Source organism: Vulpes lagopus, chromosome 9 (assembly GCF_018345385.1).
Source record: "Vulpes lagopus strain Blue_001 chromosome 9, ASM1834538v1, whole genome shotgun sequence".
In the NCBI taxonomy this organism is placed as follows: domain Eukaryota; kingdom Metazoa; phylum Chordata; class Mammalia; order Carnivora; family Canidae; genus Vulpes; species Vulpes lagopus.
The window spans coordinates 41,485,258-41,503,895 of record NC_054832.1 but is presented as its reverse complement, the minus strand read 5'-3'; the positions used below and the strand labels follow the sequence as shown (position 1 = coordinate 41,503,895).

At 48.5% G+C, this 18,638-nt stretch overlaps 1 long non-coding RNA gene across 1 annotated transcript; it reads right to left on the bottom strand.

The window, feature by feature from the left end:
• Window positions 1-2,397: 2,397 nt before the first annotated feature.
• On the bottom strand, window positions 2,398-4,649 carry LOC121498996. The gene is made up of 3 exons (XR_005989965.1): window positions 4,604-4,649; window positions 3,794-4,144; window positions 2,398-3,606 (listed from the first exon to the last, which is right to left on the bottom strand). It is a non-coding gene; the product is annotated as an uncharacterized LOC121498996 (long non-coding RNA).
• Window positions 4,650-18,638: the final 13,989 nt, after the last annotated feature.

Here is an 18,638-nt window from a genome sequence, read left to right as displayed (position 1 = left end):
AAACCGCTGAGCCACCCAGGCTGCCCTTACTTTTTGAATGTAATTTCCAGGTCCCTGTTAAAACTTATAGGCCTGTGTTTTATTTCTACAAATATAATCAGTGTAGCTGTTTTATAGTTTGCATATGATAATCAGTAGGTCTTTGTGTGTCTATTTGTGCTGTCTGGCCTTTCTGCTCTTTTTAACTTACGGTTTCTGGTTTCTGAGTGTGTCTGGTTGTCTTCTGCTGGGTGCTGACCATTGTATTGGGAGCGCTGTAGCAATAATGAGGACCCCTAGGGTGAGGACATATCCATCCTGGGAGCATTTTCATTATTTTTGTTGGGTGCCTGGGGTATTACTAGTCCAGAGCTCCCTTCATCCAAGTTCAAGGCTTGAGTTTTCCTCACCCACCTGGGCAAGGTAAACCTGGGCCGTGGGTCCCTGCAAGATTTTCTTTCAACTCACCTTATTCTGAGGCCCTTTGGGGTCTCAGCATTAAAAAAAAGATGTTTTAACACGGTACATATTTTTGGTGGATTCTAGGTTTTGACTTTTGTCTTCTTGAGCCTGGAAATCCACCTGCTTGGTTTTCAACTGCCCCCCCCCCCCTTTTTTGTATCAGCAAGTACCCTCAGGACAAAGACAGCTTTGAGTTCTGGGCTTCTGGGTTCTGATCCTCACCTTGACTCAACCTCAGCAATTACTCCCTTGTTTGTTCTTTGATGATTTTTTTGTTATTTCACCCAGTTCTTTGACTTGTCCTCAGTGGTTACATCTGTCCTAATTATCTCAGCTTTCATACCAGAAGTGGTCATCTTTATTCCTTGTTCTGCTTGGGCCTAACAGTGCCAAAGGATAGAACTCGAATTCAGCTCTGTTGTGGCTCAGATATGAAAAGATCTGTCTGAACAGTATAGGGGAGCCCCCAAACCAAGGAAGGAGAGAACGAAGCCCCCTTTCTGCAACTTAGACGGATGGCAGGGGGTGTGCAGGGTCTCCCTCCAGCTGTCGTGCCTCTCAAGCAGTTCTCCAGGCCGCAGGCAGATGGCGTCCCCATCTCCACTCCGTGGCTCTCAGGTACCCACAGGGCTGGACGCCAGGCTCCACCTCCCAGAACGCACTTCCAGTAGGCCCTCGGGTCGGGAGCCCAGCCCAGGGCCCTTCACTGTAGGAAGGACATTTCCCAGCGTGGGGTGTGCCCTCCCAGGCTCCCAGGCCCAGCCTCACTTCCTTCCTAACAGCCCGTGAGCAAACCTAGACCAAGGTGGGGCAAGGGGAGAGGAAAGGACACACAGGCTCTAGCTGCCCATTTTGGACCCAGTCTGCCCACTTTGCCCAGACCAGACCCAGAGTTTCTCACCCAGGGTCGAGCAGGTCAAGGGAAGTCTTCCTGGGCAGGCTTGCTCTGGTTTTGGCATCGCGCTACGACTGGTGTTGTGGACTAAATAAACACCTCCTCCCCGTGCCCCGCGACCTCGTCCTAACCTCTGGAGCCTGCGAGTACGTTACCATGTGGCAAAGGGGACTTGCTGTTGTGACTAGGGAGGTTGCCCTAGATTATTTGGGTGGTCCCGACGTTGTGCCCAAAACCCTTTATAAGTGGGAGGCAGGAGGGTCAGAGGGAGAGAGAGACATGATGACAGAAACAGAGGTTAGTGTAAATCAAGAAAGGGGACGTGAGACAAAGAATGCAGGTGGCCCCGAGAAGGCGCCAAAATGGGTTCTCCCCTAGAGCCCCCAGAAGAACTACAACCCTGCCAACACCCCGATTTTAGGACTTCCGAAGTCCAGACTGTAAGATAATAAATTCGTGTTGTTTGAAGCCATTAGGTTGGTGGTGATTTGTTGCAGCAGCCAGAGAAGGCTAATCCAGGTGAGCCCTCACCTTAATTCAGCATCTGCTTCCCCTGCTTCCAACTATTGCACTTGGTGCAAACTGTTTGCAGACGCCGGGACCCTAGGGCTCCGGGGCAGCAGGACCCAGTGTCCCCGGCCCCGCACTAACCAGGCCCTCTCCCTGCGCCCCGCTGCGGCGAAATTCAGTTTGCATTTCATCTATTTACTTGAATTTGAAGCAGTGACAATTAAAAAGGTACAGTGCTCTCTGCCTTGAGTTCAAGGGGAGACTGACAGCTCCACCAGCCATCTCAGCCAGACCCGCAAGGCTTAGATGTCCAGAGATAAGCAAGTGCCTGGAGCAAGAGGTCATTCATTAGCTAATTAATGAATTATTCAGACGGAGGCTGGAGGAGCACTCACCCCCAGCAGAAGAGGCTGTGGAGGGAAACCCTCGGAAGCCCTGGGCCCCGACGCTCAGGTCTCGCCCCGTCCCCCCACAGTGCCCACCTGCTCTGAGGCCCCAAATTTATGTCACTTGTCCGTCCTCTGGGCGAGGCTAGTCTTGGGGACCAGCCTGGGCCCCGGGTGGGCTTTCTCTGCCCACCAGGTGTTCACTTGGCTCAAGCCAAGGGCGACTTCCGTCTGGGCAGCGCACTGCCCGGCTCTGCTGTGGGCTATGGGGTTGGCTCATCTTGGTCCTCACCAGGGACCCTCCAGAGGCGCCTTGGGTGTGTGCAAAGCTCAGGTTTCCTCTTTGCCCTGTGGGAGCCAAAGAAGACCTGGAGACGTGAGAGGCCTGGCTCTGACCTCCTCTGCTAAACAACCCACAGTGCCTTTTTTCCTTTCTGGTGGCCATGCTATGTTGATGTGGGGTATTCCTTGGGATTGGTTCCTCCTACAGTTATGTGGAATGTTCTGGGCCCACGACCCTCCGCTCCCAGATCTCCAAGACTCTCTGGGATTTATTCCTAACTCCCTCTTCCACTCAGATTCAATGTGGAGACAAGGGCAAAGACTTGAAGGCAACACCAGCATTTCAATTCTCTTGCTTTTTACTTTCCCATCCCTTCCAGGGCTTTCTTTCCAGACCACAAAAGGATCTTCTTCTTCCCCGGTCTCCAGGTTCCAAATACTCTCTAGGGCAGAGCTGGCAACTAGGGTTTGTGTGGCAAATCTGGTGACAGTTTATTTTGTATATGAAGTTGCACTGGGCCACAACCACACCTGTTTGCCCCCCAAGGGCAGGGCTGAGGAGTGGAGACAAAGACCATCTGGCCCTTTCTGGAGAAGGCTTGCCACCCCGCTCTAGGCTCGGAGTCCTCGGGGTTTGGCACCGGATCCTCAAATGAGGCTTAGTGAATCCAGACAAATCTACCCCAACTCCCGCCCTTCTTGCTTTGTTCTTGCCATTGAAGCCGAGACACTTGGAACCCGAGGTCCTGAATGGAACTGTTCTCAGAGGGGAGCTTTGGGACTTCGCCTCCCGAGCTCCGAAGCCTGGTCTGATTTTAACAACGAGAAGAAGGCCTCAACTAGTATTTCAGCAGGTCTCCTCTAGCTTGATCTCTCGGCTCCTGCTGGCTGCCTGGGTGGCCCCATCCCCAGGTAGACGTCCGACTGGGACTGTATCCCCACCCCCCCCAGGCGATGGAGGCAGAGGTTTTTCCAGAGGGGATCAAAGAGACCCTGGCTCCTAGGAAGCTGATGGGGGGCCAGGTCACCAAATGCAGGAATCCTTGAGTGTCTGAACTAGAGGAAGATGCTGGGGTCTTCTTCACACCTCCACTTCCATAACGAAGGTGTAAGAGGTGAAAAGGGTGATGAAAAGTTAGGAATAGCCTCACCGAGAACACGTGGCAAAAGCTAGAGCCCCCTTTCCCCCCTTTCCCCTCTAGTTGCTGTTCCTGTGCTGGAACAGATCCCGCTCTGCCTTGGATCGCGGGCAAGCTTCCCAGAGTTCGGCCTCTCTCACCTGATGTCCCCATTCGTGGGCGCCAGGGGTCCCCCCGAACAGCAGCAATGCGTGCGGCTGGACGCGACCAGGGAGGCCCCGAGTCTCCGGATTCTGTGCTTCTGGATGGATTTCTCTGTCTTTCCTCCTGGACTCATTCCTCAGGTCTCTGGTCACAGGGAAGAAAACAGATGAAAGTCACGGTTGAGCTACACCGATGGGGCTGGGACGGAGGGCTCGGGAGGGAGCTTTGATTTTAACGACCCCCGGCAGCCGTGGCAAGGCCCACCACAGCCAGCCTTCTCTTCCTTCTTCTCTTGGACTTGGTTCTTAGACGGCAGACGCTGCTGGTGACCGTGCCGATGACGTTACCTGAAGGAAGAGAGTGTAAACCGTAGCTCATATTGAGGCACTTGGCCATGTCCAGGGCAGATCTGAGCACGGCGCACCCCTGGCTACATCGAGGGGCCCCCTTCGTCCGTAAGATCCAGTCCCACTCCTTTATAAGGTGTGTTGTGGTTCTTGCCAAGCTCTCCCACCTCATCTCTAGTTACACCCTCTTCAAAATTTCTGTTCAACCATACTTTAGCTTTTTGAACTAAAAAAACCCCCACAAATATATATATACACAAATACACACACACACACACATATATATTTTATATATATTTTTTATATATATGTTTTAGCCAATGAACCTTTGGACATAACATTTTCTCTGCCTTGAAAACTGCTTCTTCCTCCCCAAACACCCCACACATTTACCTACTTCCAAGCTTCTATTTGCCCAATTAATTCCTTGTAATCACTCAGATTGCAGCTAAGCAATACCTCCTCCAGGAAGCCGTCCCTGACTTCTCAGTGCCACAATCCCAAAGCACCTGGTACTTCTGTGACATGCTCCTGACCATACCGTGTTGTAACTGTTTACTCCTTTGCAAGCCACCTTAGGCCAGAGCTTTGCCCAGGTGCCCAGAACTTAGAAGGAATTCAGTCAATATTTGCAGAATAAATAAGTGAACAAATGTCCGAAGGAGATCCTGCGAACCCCTTGCGCAGAGCACTTAGGCAGCCTGTCCAAAGTCAGCCGCATAGCTGAACAGAGGTGACATTCAAACGTCAGCCTACCAAATCCAAGGCCAGTGCCCTTCACAGTGTCTCCTAAGGCCTGACATAGCCCGGATGCTCACGTGGGTGTAAGAGAAACGTGCCCTTCACACAGACTATCATCACCCACTGAAAAGATTGAAGAAAAGTCCAGAAGAAAACACACTAATAGGAAATCATGATGATCTCTGGGAAGATGGAGGGGGTAGGAGGACTGTGGTGTTATGTAAAGGGGCCTTGAACAAAGTACCTATAATTTCTCTTTTTAACAAGGAGAATGTATTTCTGGATTACTCATACAGTTTCAGATTAATTTTTTAAAAATGACCACTACCAAAGGATTTTCTGTACCACATTCTCTAGTTGATGAGTTTTTCCATTAAAGGATCTGGAAATTAGCATTGATGTTTTACTTGACTGCTTATTCAAAAAAAAAAGAGAGAGAGAAAGAAGAAAGAAAAGAAAAGAAAAAAAAAAACAACCAAAAGACTCCGGCCCCAATTTTTAAAAATGCTTACCCTTACACTCAACACTAAAACTAATTGAATTGAAAAGATGGACTGTGGTAAGTGAAGTGTGGCAGTGACTAGACTACTTAATGCGTTAGTTTCTTTCAATTTATGACTCTTCGTCGTAGATGATTTATCTTTGATGCTCTTTCTCTTTTTTTGTGTTTATTTCTAGTCATAAAGCATCTGGTCTGTGTAATTAAGGAGAGCTGAGAAAATATAATTAGCCAAGCAGGCAGGAAGTAGATGGCTAATCTTCTTCATGACAGAAACGTCGCCCCAGACCATATTTCTTCTGGGCCAAAGCCTGCATTTCTGGACTCCTGTGGGGACTGTAAGGACCCAGAGGGCCCCCTTCCCTGAAGCCATTCCTGTAGGGCGCCCTCTGACGGTTGGTCTGATAAAAAAATCCATCTGGACAAGCTGGTGCTTCACCACCCAGCCATCCGCCCCCTCCATGCTGGCAGCATATGTAAAAATCCGGAGTCGTGGGCTTAGGAATGCCCCTGGAGGACACACATGAGCAGAGCTCAAGGTCTGGAACAAAGAAAAGAGCGCCACAGGAAGAACTCAAAGCAACAATGGTGGCAACCAACTTCTCATTAACCGTGAAACCCCAACAGGTACACACCTCGCCCTCCTCTAGAAAGGACAGGTGATTATGTGAATACCCACATGCAGACGTGGGCACGCTTGGGACCAGCCCCCTGCCTGGATGACCCAGTCCAGTGCCCGTGCTGGGGACAGACGGCGTTAGGTGACACAGTTGGTGTTACCGTTACCGTTACTGTTACGGGGCTGGAACGCAGAGGCTGTCACAGCCACGAGGGTGTGGACAGATTCTTATGGAAGGGCACACGAGGAACCTGAAGAGGGAAGTATTGCTAAGTAATTCTAAGTATTAAACTAGTCCATGTAGATGGCATTTGGTCAAGTGGTGAATAAGGGTGATCTGAAACAACCACCAAGCGTAAACCCAACATCCCCCTGCCCCCCAAGGCCTGACTGCAGCCTGTGGCTGCATATGGGGCCCATGGCAGAGCAAGAACTCATGTTTCATTGCCCCATTTGCTGAGTGAAACACTGGCAGGGCACAAGGCCTCTGGAGTTCAAGTGTCTGGGTTCCAGGGCAGGAGGCCTCTCTCCCCTGCGTGGCCTTGGTTAAGTCACCCACCCTCTCCATCCTTGGCTCCTCACCTGAACGGTGCAGCAGCACCTGCTGTGTAGGCGCCCGTGAGGATTCAGTGGGTTGGCACAAGCTTCAGGTGGGCTACGCCCAGGCAGGCTGAGTGACTGATGACTACTGCTCTCCCTTTGCACCACACTAGCTCTCCCATCCTTTGTTCCTCTGGGTCTCCAGGTCAAACCTCATATTTGCCCACAAACACCCGCCGTGATCTTGGTTCTCCTGTGGCCTTGCCTGCGGTATCTTGTCACCACCTCCTGAGCCCATCATCAAGTGGCAGGGGACCTCTCTTGGGATGATGGCTTGACTCACCCCTATCTTCTCTCCCCTAACACCCATGCTCTTAGCTGACCTTTGTGGCCCTGGCCCCCTCCATGGGAGGGTCACTTAGGAATTGTCCCTTGACTTGTGCAATGCCAAGAGACATCCATCTGTCTTCCGTGAATTGGAAAAGAGGACCAAACAGGCTCAGGGGTTGTCTGTTGTAGGAGCCCAGGCATGATACTAAGAATGTTCTAGAGTCAAGATTTCGTGAGCTTACCCAATGGCCACATCTCCAGCCACACCTTCCTCAACTTCTGAGTCAGCTCTTGTTCCTTACGAGTTGGAGGGTGGGGGCCTCCCATTCAGAGCACCTCTCCCCATTCCTACCCCTGGTCCTTACTGAGGATTGCTGCCTCGGCGCAGAGCACCCCCCGGCTCCCTGACGTGGCAGGCTGCACGTGGCCTGCCCATTGATTCTTTCCAAGCTGAAAGTAGGTATTTTGCTTGTAAAGCTGAAGCAGGCAGGAGAGTCACCATCTGGAGAAGAATGGAGAACATTTGTACAATGAACATAGCTCCTGTTTTCTATGACATTGGGCATTAAAAAATGTCACAGATGGCTTCACTAGATGATTGAGGACAACGTGCAGAGATCCAAACACATCTGTTTTGTTTTTTTTTTTTTTTTTTTTGCCTCTTCCCTCGAGTGCCACATTGCAAGACTAGCTGGGAGACAAGACGGTCTAAGGAAAAGAACACTGGCCTTGTGGTCTGGGCAAACTCCAGCGCAGTGCCTCGTGCCCCACTGTGTGCTCCCGTGCGAGCTGGGCCTGCTTCCAGGGCGGCCATGTGGCTAACCCGGGCACCCTCTTTTCCATCCCCACGGGCATCACTATGCTCTGTTGTCTCCCAAGCAGCAGCAGGCACTGATCTTGCTGCTGCTGTGCTTCAGAATAACAGTGGGCTCCCTCCCACCTCCCAAAGGACAGAGACACCCCGCAGCTTGACGTTCAAGGACTGCCACTCTCTGGTCCTGAATAACCTTTTTTTTTTTTTTTTTTTAAAAGTAGGGTCCACACCCAACATGGGGCCTGAACTCATGACTCTGACATCAAGAGTCACATGCTTGGCCCACTGAGCCAACCAGGCAGCCCCTGACCCTGGCTCCTGAGCCATCCTTGCAGGTTGTGCAGATGCTGCTCTGGCAGTAAACAAACGCAAAAAAGAAAAACCTGTGAGGACCCACGTTAGGAAAAGAGCCCAAGGAGTGGGGCTGCTGGGTGGCAGGTTGCTAGGCAACCAGGCAGCCGAGGAAGCAGCCCGAGCTGAGCCAGATGATGCCAGAGGCCAGTGAGAGCTCCTGCATTCTGTGATTTCTGTTTCAGTTGGGAAGATCCACCAATTTAGGGCGCTCTCCGATGGAATTTTGCAAAGGCATTTGCCTCTGATAATTAATATGTTAAGACTCAAGAAATTTCCCCCTGTTTGGTGATGAAAAAAAACCTATAAACGACTTTGTTTTTATTGGGGAATGTGTACGTGTGTGCGGCGACGGGGTTAGTTGGTGGGTAGAGAGTGGAAGATATTTTCTAAATAGCAGAAAGAGAAAAATAAAATGAAAGTAATTATTCTGCTTTTCAGAGCTCGTTGCCTTTCTTTCATGATGGTTGCCTAGAGACTTTGTTTATATGTATTTATAAAGAAATAAATACTGAACACAGGCCTCGAAATCCAAAAACATGTCACTCTCAGCTCTGAGATGCTGAGTGTTTGAGCTCGGAGGCTAAGAGACCATGTTTGCCTGCATGCTTCTATTTCTATCTTTGCAATCTGCTGAAAAGGAAAAGTTGCACACACACACACACTCACGCACAGACATACACATATATGCACAAACATACATAGACATCTATCCATCCATCCAACTATATATTTTTTATAGGAATTTGAAGTAACTTGGAGTTCTTCCTTCCTAAGCTGTTTTTAAAAAAACACAACAATTATTGCCAGTGGGCACTCATTTACTCTTAGAAATGCTTGCAATCACTACGGGCACCTAAGCACGGTTCGTTTAGAGAGGAGCAAAGAAAACACAACACAGGGGTGGCTGATAGGCCAATTTCTGCTTGTCATCCGCCTTGGCCGAGCTCAGCTGTTGAAGGCCAAGGAGATAGGCAGTGACCAGCTAAGGCCCCAGATTTGGCATCTGTGCATCAAATGACTCATAGGTCAAAACCAGATTTTTCAAGCTCTGCTCTGGCTGAACAAGTCCCAATTTCCCTGTGCCTCACATCCTGTTCTGTTTTCATGCAAAAGAACATCAAAAGAAATGAACATTGATCAATTTCCCTGTTTTTTTTTTTTCTCTACTTCTAAGAAGTTTCTCTTTTTCTCTCTCCCAAGCCTGCAGTTAATTTAGCATTTGAAATGTGAGTTTCTAAAACGAATTCCCATGAATGCTGCATAGCCATGTTTGGTTTTGCTGTTCTCTTGAAATCCCCTTCTGGTTTTCATTAATATTAAGAGAGAAGAAAAAAAAAAAAACACAGATGGGGACAGGGGAAGGGGTTTTCCAACGTGTTTCCAAAACAGCTACTTCTAGACGTCAACATCAACAAGGCAAGATATTCTAGTACCACAGTAACAGCTTTCCAGGCACCAAAACACAAGTCATGTTGCAGTAACCTTAAGAAAGACCATTGACAACATGATCATTGCCTTTACCTCCTAGAGGTAAGTCAGAATTTTTCAACACTATAGGCTTCTCTGTGCCTTTAGGGATAGTCAAATTCCAACCCTTGTGAGATGCTTGTCACTATTTCCAGGAGAGAGGAAGTGCCACAGGACTTTAAATGTCAAGCTTATGATCATCAAGAAGAGAAAACTACACTCATTAAGTATGCAATCATTGCTTTGGACTGTGTGCCTGGACTATAGCATGTTCACTTACTCCTTCCTTCCTTCCTTCCTTCCTTCCTTCCTTCCTTCCTTCCTTCATTCATTCCATATTTACAAGCAGCAGTGAAGATGGCAGACAGGATTCCTGTTCTAATAGATTTTGCAGTGTGGGATGTGATGGGAGAATTTAGTCAGATAGTGAATAAGTACTTACAAATGCTCTTAGTTGTCCAGAGAAGGGGGTGCTGTATATAACAGAGCTAATCTAGCTTGGGAGTGTGTAGAGACACTGTAAGGATGGCCACCAGCTTTTCCTCCTCACCCTCAAGCACTTGCCACTCCAAGAAATGGAGTCTACTTTTCCTCCTCTTGATCTGGCCTGGCCCTGAGATTTGCTTTGATCCATAGAATGTGGCAGGAGAGACAGCAGGGGACTTCCAAGCAGAGTCCTCAAGGTGCCTTGCGGCTTTCACTTTCACCCACTTGGAAGCCAAACACTGTGTAAAGAAGTCCAGCTGGAGCAATCTTGTGGGAGAGAGTGGCCATCCCAGCTGAAATGGCAGACGTATGACCGAGGCCATCTTGGATTCTCCAGTCTCAAGCGGATGAGCCCAGCCAATGCCACTCGGAGCAGAAACAAGCTCCCCTACTAAGCCCAACTCCATCACACATCTGTGAGCAGATAAATGATGGTTGTTCTAAGTCACTGCACTTTGAGGAGGTTTCTTACACAACAATAGGTAACTGAAACAGAGGGTCAAGGAGGCCTTCTGGAGAAAGTTCTTTTTTTTTTTTTAATAAATTTATTTTTTATTGGTGTTCAATTTGCCAACATATAGAATAACACCCAGTGCTCATCCGGTCAAGTGCTCCCCTCAGAGAAAGTTCTATTTAAGCTAATATTTGAAGAATGGATAGGGTTCAACACTTTAGGAAGGGATTGGCATTTCAGGCAGGTGGAACAGCATGTGGAAGACCCCGAGGCTGGAGAAGCATGGTGCTGCCAAGAGCCAGAAGCAGCCCAGTGTAGCCAGAATGTAGGAAACCTAGGGGAGAGTAGTGAGTGTGGAAGCTGGAGTAGACAAGGGTCAGACCATACAAAGCATGTGAGTTATGAAAGAACATACATGACACTTCCCTTCATCCCACATGGTTAGCTTAGCAAAAATGCAAGTCATCTCTTTGCCCTGAGGAGGCAAATCCATTGCATGGACCTTGCTACTATCACACAAAAACACACAGCTGACTAAAAGTAAGGTCTAAGAAAAAGGGAAGGTTCATTCATCCAAAAAATATCTGTTGAGTACCAGTCACCTTCATCATGGTGTGCACGCACACAAACTCCAAAATCTGGAAGGGGCTGAGTGTCAGATGAGCCTATGTCATCTGGGGTAAGTCACTTAGTTTCACTGAGCTTCATCTATAGTATTGGAATAACGACAGTCCCTTTACAGAATCATCAAGAGGGTTAAATGAGAGAAATATATGTCAAGCACCTAATTAAATGCATGATAGGTTCTCCAAAAATGATGGCAAATTAAAAGAGAAAACATCGTACAGCAAGCCAGGGCATGTCTGGTTATACAGCAGAAGTGGAAGTGGGTTCAATTGCGTAAGACAATAGGAAAGTGCCATTCCTTCGCCTTTGTTATTATGTTTATTAGGAAATCTATTTCTGCCAATGGATGCGGACTATCGTGAACGAACATCACAGCTGAAATGTTAGCAGAGCCTCCTGCTGAATCCTTTCCCAATCTCAGTGATGTCATAGGTCATCAACGACACGTCTTTTGATCCTGTTTGACACAGTGACGTTCAAATGGGCAACAAGGAACATAAACGAGTGGTACTTGGTGCTTATTATGTGCCCGGCATGTTGTATATGTAATAAGGTACCTTCACGTCTCCAGCAATCTCCAGGGAGAGTTACTAATTTTCCTGTCTTGCAGACGAGGAGGGGAGGCATCGGAGAAGTACGTTACTGACTTCCCTGATGCCACGTCCCACAATCGGAAAGTGCCAGCCTCTGAACTCAAACCCAGGTGTGCCTGACTCTAAAGCCCACGCTCTTTGCCCTGGGCCAAGCCACTTCCTCCTTGGACACCCATGTTGAGATGCCCCGTCACTTCTGGAGGAAGTCATCCTTCTGGAGGAAGCTGTAGCATCTCACAAGGGACCTTCAGTGTCTCTTTAAGGATCAACCTAAGTCGATGGCTACGTTTTTGAAGCAACAAACATATGGAAGCAGATGAACCCCGGGGAAGTCGATCATTTCCTGGGAGAGGGACCACAGCGGACCACTTCAGTTGGCTTCCTGGAGACTGTGCTCAAGTAGAAGCCAAGATGGGCTCTTCCAGTAATGACCATCATCTTTTTGTCTGCTTATTTTTAAATTTACTAATCTATTTAAAGCTTATCAAATTGCCTAAGCGTCAGCAGAGATTATCTCTAAGGGCCCTGTTAGTCCCCAGATTCTATTATCTCACAAAGTCTGCGTGTTGGATCATCAGAACAGTTCTTTGGAAAGGTGGAAATGTCCCTGAGCAGAGCTCTGACTCCCCTAATTTCGGGTACAGGCTCCCCACATATGTAAGAATGGACAGTCTCTTAGACAGACTAGACGACTTCTTCCAAGGAAGGAAGGAAATAAACATTGATTAAATTTTGTTTTGCGTCAGGACATAGGCTATGAATTTTTCCTTATGTTGTCAAGCCTAAATCTGGCAGCCCAGTCCATCAAGGCAAAATTCCACCTGAAAGCAGTTTAAGAAAACTTTCATCCTCCTCACTCCTACCTCTCTGGTGTGAGACAGCCATGCCAAAGGTGGGCAGATAGCTGTTCACCTGTGCATCAACATACTTAACTGGCTTGAGATGTGATGAGCAGGGAACTGAGACAAGCACAGGAAAGAGCTAGGTAAACAAGAAAAGAGAATATTTCACTGTGGTGAGACACCCCCAGGGGAACCCCAGAAAAGGAGACCACCTCTGGCCATAGGGGCGGTGGGAGGGAAGGTGTGTAGGGCCTTGTTGGGACCCCAGAAAGGGGGTGAAACCAGGAGAGCGGACACCAGACCCTACCAGAAGCACCCAGACGAGCCGACTGCAGTTCTGCAGCTTTCCCTCAGGAGCCTGAGCCTCTTTGGTATGAATAAGCAGTAATGGCACGGATGGCTTCCTGGGGCCCCCCACCCCCCAGGACACGTAGGCAATCACAGGGTGTGCGATGCAAAGGCTCGTCATGCATAATTTAGTCCTAAAATTAATGCTGAAGTTGAAAAGCTAAAGGAAAAGGGAACAGAAAGAACTAGAGCCTCCGGGCCACACAAGAGGGCTGTGGGAGAGCGGAGGACAGTTGCCTGGAACAGTCAACAGATGGAGCTGGGGGGCTGCGAACCCCTCTGCCCTGCGCAGAGCCGGATTCCTGCGTCAGCCACAGTCACCGGTGCCTCCATCCCCTTAATGCAGGGCCCCCCTGGGGGGGTGGTGGACAGACTCGAGGGCAGCTGACGCCACCTGCCACCTGCCCGGGAGGCTCTGACGCAGCCCCAGCGCAAAGCCAGCGCGTTTTCTGCCTCGGCTCCTGAGGATCCAGGTCACCGGGAGCCAGAGGCTGGCCCTCCACGGCACCGGCTTTGGAAAACACAGGAAATCTCTTCCTTGTATGTTATTTGTTTGCTTATGTTCCTCTCATTTAGACATGATCTCATCTGCCCCAAATCAGCATTTTTCTCTAACAAGGAAGATATTTCTGTCCGTAAATGGAAAGGAACGTCAGCTAGGCCTGTTCCCATTGGGGCGCCTGACCCAAGTGGAGTGGACTGGGGCCTCGCAGAGCCGCCTAGGATGGGCGGGAGGGCCACAGCTCCTGGGGAGTGTGGGGAACCTCTTCCCTGGTTAGGCTCCCCGGGCCGCAGGATGGGGCTGAAGGGCTTAGAAGATGGAAACCAGCTCCGCCTCCTTTGACTCATCATCTTGTCCACTGTCTTCCTGGCATGGTGCCCAGTACCCAGTAGGTGCTTCATACTTTACCGTTCCCTGGCTTATGAACGAATGAATGACTTAAAGCCACGGTGGCCTTGGAAGCCAGGCAGCAAGACTTTGAGCCCAACAGGCCGATATTTAAATTCTGGCTCCTGAATCCTGTCAGTGACCATGTACCGGGCAAGTTATTTGACCACCACTTGGCCTCTGGTTCTTCAACGATAATGCACTGTACTCACTGCTGTATCCTCCACACCTGTGAAGCAATAGGTGCTCAATAAATGTTTTGTCTGAATGAGACTTTGTGTGTCAATTGACTTGTTTGTTACACAGGTACCAAAATACCTACCTGGTCGAATGAACTGTTACGAAGACTCAATGAGATGCTGTATTTGAAGTTCCCAACACACAAGAAGTGTTGGATAAATCTATAGTCAGTATTATTTTTGTTGGCCAACATTCCCATTGCCCTGCGTTCCCGTAATCCAAGTAATCCTCAGGCATGAAGCTGGGGCCCGACCCTGTGGGCTTCCCCAAAGAGGAGCTGTCTGGGTGCTGCCTGCCCCCTGCCCTCTCTTACTCACCTCCTCGGCATCTGAGCTTGTACTCAGAGCTATTGCAGGGGTGTCGGGATTGGAGAGGCCCCGGTCAGAGAACATTATCCACTCACCCTCAAGGCTGGAGGTCTGGCTGCAGCAACAGAAGCCATGGAAAGCTCAGTGTGCAGTCGGTAAGAAGGCACCAGGCCTCTTTCCAAACAGAGCCCAGATTGGGTCCTATAGAGACAACGGGGCGGTCTAGGCCCAGTCCTCTGAAAGAAGCCCCGGATCAAACTCCATGCTTCAGACGGCTTCCTGGTTCGAACGATGCTCCCGAAGCTAATCCTGGCGTTGGTTTCCTGGAAGTTTACTTTGAGTTTTCCTTTGGGAAGGATACCAGTGGGAGTTTCCACCTCAGGATTGGACAATCATAACCTCAAATCTAGAGATGGTATATTATTCTAGATGCTTCATGGGAATCAAAACCTCAGGACGAGCTGGAAACTTCTAAGGGGCAGACATCTGTAACACCAGAACTTTGTAACATAAGCAAAGACAATTTTCTCTCCAGAGTCCTTAAAGACAGCCTTGCCTGGAGAATTCTTAAAGAGCCATTTGATTTTGTGTTTGATGACACAGAGAAAACCCAGGAGCAGCACAACTACTTGAAGATTGTTCTTCTTTAAGTGGGAATGGATTAGAAACATCTCTTAGGGCACAGACAAGGGTGAGAATGCTGCATCTGCGTAGTGTTGACATTTCTGCTCAATTTTGGTTTGATCTTTAAAACAATTCTGTAAAGCACGTAGACCAGGCACTTCTAAACCCATATTACAGATGGGGAAACTGATATTTAAAAGGTCTCATTGATTACCCAGACTTGCATTTAATTAGAGGCAGACCTGAAATTTGCTTCCTTCTGTAATGCTTTTTAATGGACCACCCGGCCTCCTAGCTCCCAGCTGGGTTTGGACTTGGTGGAAGAGGCTAAAAATCAGTATGATGGCAGCCTTCCTGAAGAGAAACAAACAGATGCTTGTGCTTCCAATTTTTTCATTAAAAAAAAAAAAAAACTTCAAAAATTATATCCTATAGAAGTTAAGTTGGAATCACTTCCCTTCCAACTTCCAATAACTAGTTTTAAATATGTGATCACTATTTTCCATGAATTTGCCTTCTAAAGTACATATGAAGGAATGGCGCTTTAGGAACAAAGTTTTAAAAGTATATGAAAAGTCAGGGGCACCCAGGTGGCTCAGTCGAAGAAGCATTCGACTCTTGATTTAGGTTCAGGTCATGATCTTGAGCCCCACATCTGTCTCCCCACACAGCGGGGAGTCGGCTTTCTCCTTCGCCCTCTCCTCTGCCCTTCCCCACCAGGTTGCTCACACACGCTCAGATTCTCTCAAATAAATTAATCAAAACAAAAATTTTAAAGAAATATATGAAAAGTTGTCTCCTATCATTGGAAACCATTTGGCCCATGATTGACTCTTGGGATGGTTGAGGGGCACATCCTTTCTGAGATATGTTTCTTAAATTTCCTACATATTGACTTGCTTGTACGCTTTGACATAATACACGGGATGAATTTAGCTTTCATTGACTTGATTATTTGATTGACTTCTCAGCTGGGTAATTTGCAAAGCCAAGTTATGATAACACACTTTTATTCAGAAATAACACCTCTCACAAAGTCAACTTCCTCACTTTGGTTGCTCGAGAGATTTTTTAAGACGTTGGCAACAGGATACTTCCCTCTGTTGGGTTACTCGTGCGTGAGAGGCGGCAGCGTGTGTCTGGGAGGCTTCGGCCTAATTCTGATGCTAGATGTCACTAGTCTGTTCGTTCATTCATTCATTTGAAAAATCATCCTATCCTATGTGCCAAGCGTTGCTATCTGGGTAGAGATGCTGGTGAGTAAAACTTGTGGTGCCTTGTCCTCGTAGAACGTACAGCCCTGATGCTTTGTTCACCACGCATCCTGAGGCACAGGGTTACAGTACTTTTCTGAGCTCCATTTAAAACTGTAAATTATGTGATGACAGATACTAAAATGTTAAAATGAGTGAAGATACCCTCTTTACAAGATTGTGGTGAGAAATAATTTGAATAGCATAAAGCACCTGGTTCAGGGCCAGTGGTCAAGGAAATCCTAGTGTTTGCTCCATTTAATTGAGTCAAGGCCTGCGGCTCAGAGCAGTGGAATCCCTCATGACCTCATCATAGTCTCCATAACATGCCTGAAATATGGGTTTTATCCTCAAAATACTCCTCACTGAAGCCGTGCTCTCAGGCCTCTCATAATTGGCACTCTCAGCTGGCTTCTCTCATGTGGCCTCCTCTCCCGGCTACTGACCGTGGCTCCCACTGAACCGCTCCCCTTCCCTGCTCCACCACCACCCTCGCTTTCCTAAGTGTAGGTGCTCCCTCTGGGTGTTCTTCCTACCTGCCGGCTCCTTTCTTTCCTTCCCCTCTTCCTCTTTCTCTTCACGAGGATCATCTCAGCCCAGGGCATCCACTGGCCATGACCTTTTCTTCTTCACTGGCCCTGACCTTTCTTCTGGCTCCAGTCTCATGGGTCCAACACCCAGCTGGCCTCCAGCTGAAAAATTCCAAACTGATTCTGTCATTTTCTCAGAAGGGAACTCCTCTTCTTACTTTCTATTTCTATCGTGACGTCACTTATATCCTCCGACACCCTGATTGGAAAACTTGGAATCTTTGTGGACTCTCCCTGGCCCTCAGTTCCCACATCTGGACGATGATCAAATGTTGTTGCTTTGGCCAAGTCTCCTGAGTCTGTCCTGTCCTCCTCTCTCCCGTACCTTTGTGCAACCTCTTACCTCTTACTCTGTAGCTTCAGCCTCCGGAACGGGCCCCTGCACTAGCTCACTCCATCCCATCTCACTTCTTACTGCTCGGCTCACCTCTTTTTCCTAAAGCGCACCTCTGATCACCTTGCCTTTTTGCTCGAAAACCATTAATCACTCCCCAGAGCATGCAAGGCAATGTCTGGCACCTCAGCAGCTCTTCACAATCTGACTTCAGCTGCCATTTGTCTTACCTCTCCGGGGACCTCTAACCTCCTCCCCACACTCCTATAATTCACAGTCGGGTGGGGGAGGTCAGCACTAATCCATCATCACAGGAGTGTACCTATGACTTGGGACAAGGGATCTGAATGGTAAAAGAGGACACTATCAGGCCTAAACACTAAGATCCTGGTTGGCCCATTCGAGGAGCTGACAAATGTCCAAGAGACATAAACAGAGGGGTAGTGTGTTTGTGGGATGTGACGGGGGAGGTAGCAAGGCTGTCCACTCAGGGCTTTGAGGGAGTTGTTCCTTATCCTAAGAGCAATGGAAAGCTATGGGCTGGTCTCATATGTCATAGGCAGGATCAAATTTGTATTTCCAAAAGCCGGTCCTGTATCCTATTAGTTCCTCGAGCAGGAAGGCCTTTGCGTTTGGCTGTTGGTGACCGCCTGCAGAGTGCCTGGAACAGGGTATTCGGAGATGAACACTTTTTCAGGAGCTGTTTGGGGACCACCTGGAAAAAGGGGTGAAAGCAGACATAAAGGAAGAAGGGGAGATGAAAAGAAGGTAAGGAGAGCCAGTTAAATCAACCAGAGAGACGTGAAGGCCATTTGATATTCAAGGTACAGGTGTAAAATAAGGAGATACTTGGACAGGAGCATCCCAAGAGCAGCTGCCATCTCGCTGCTGCACCGCCACTTGGCAGAGTCCTTGCTGGGACTTGGCCTTGGAGTCGCCTTCAGAGGCCCTTCATCAGCTACACATCTCAAATCTCATTGCTTCACTGGCCAAACTTGGTACAAGGCTCTCCCCACCCATGTCTGTATGCCTCTTTCTATTGTGTTCTTGGACTATAAATGATATGCCTCCGTATACTGTTTGATTTGGGTTATGAACTTAGAAGACGGAGACCAGATCTTTTAAATAAACTTTAACAGCAAAGGCAGCTGTTGGGGAGCTGGGTGCCCTATGGGGCTTCTCCCAGCTGACAGCCAAGGTGGAGGGCATAGTGGGGAGGAGATGACGGGGTTGATGCATTGAGAGGGGGACCTGGATCAGGGCAAGGGAACTTCTTTAAAAATATACACTAATGTGGGAAGGTGGCCTTCACAAGTAGACTAAGGAGCGGTGGTTCAGGTGGTTCAGGCATGGGCTTTGGAGTCAGAATGCCTGAATTTAAATGCAGATCCTACTACTTGGTGTGTAAGGGACCCTGTGCAAGTGACTTGACCTCTCTGTGCCTCGGTTTTTTTTCACCTATCACATGGGCTCATAATACTCCCTATCTCATACAGTTGTTTAAAGACGAAGTGTGGAAGGCACTCAGGTTATTTATTTATT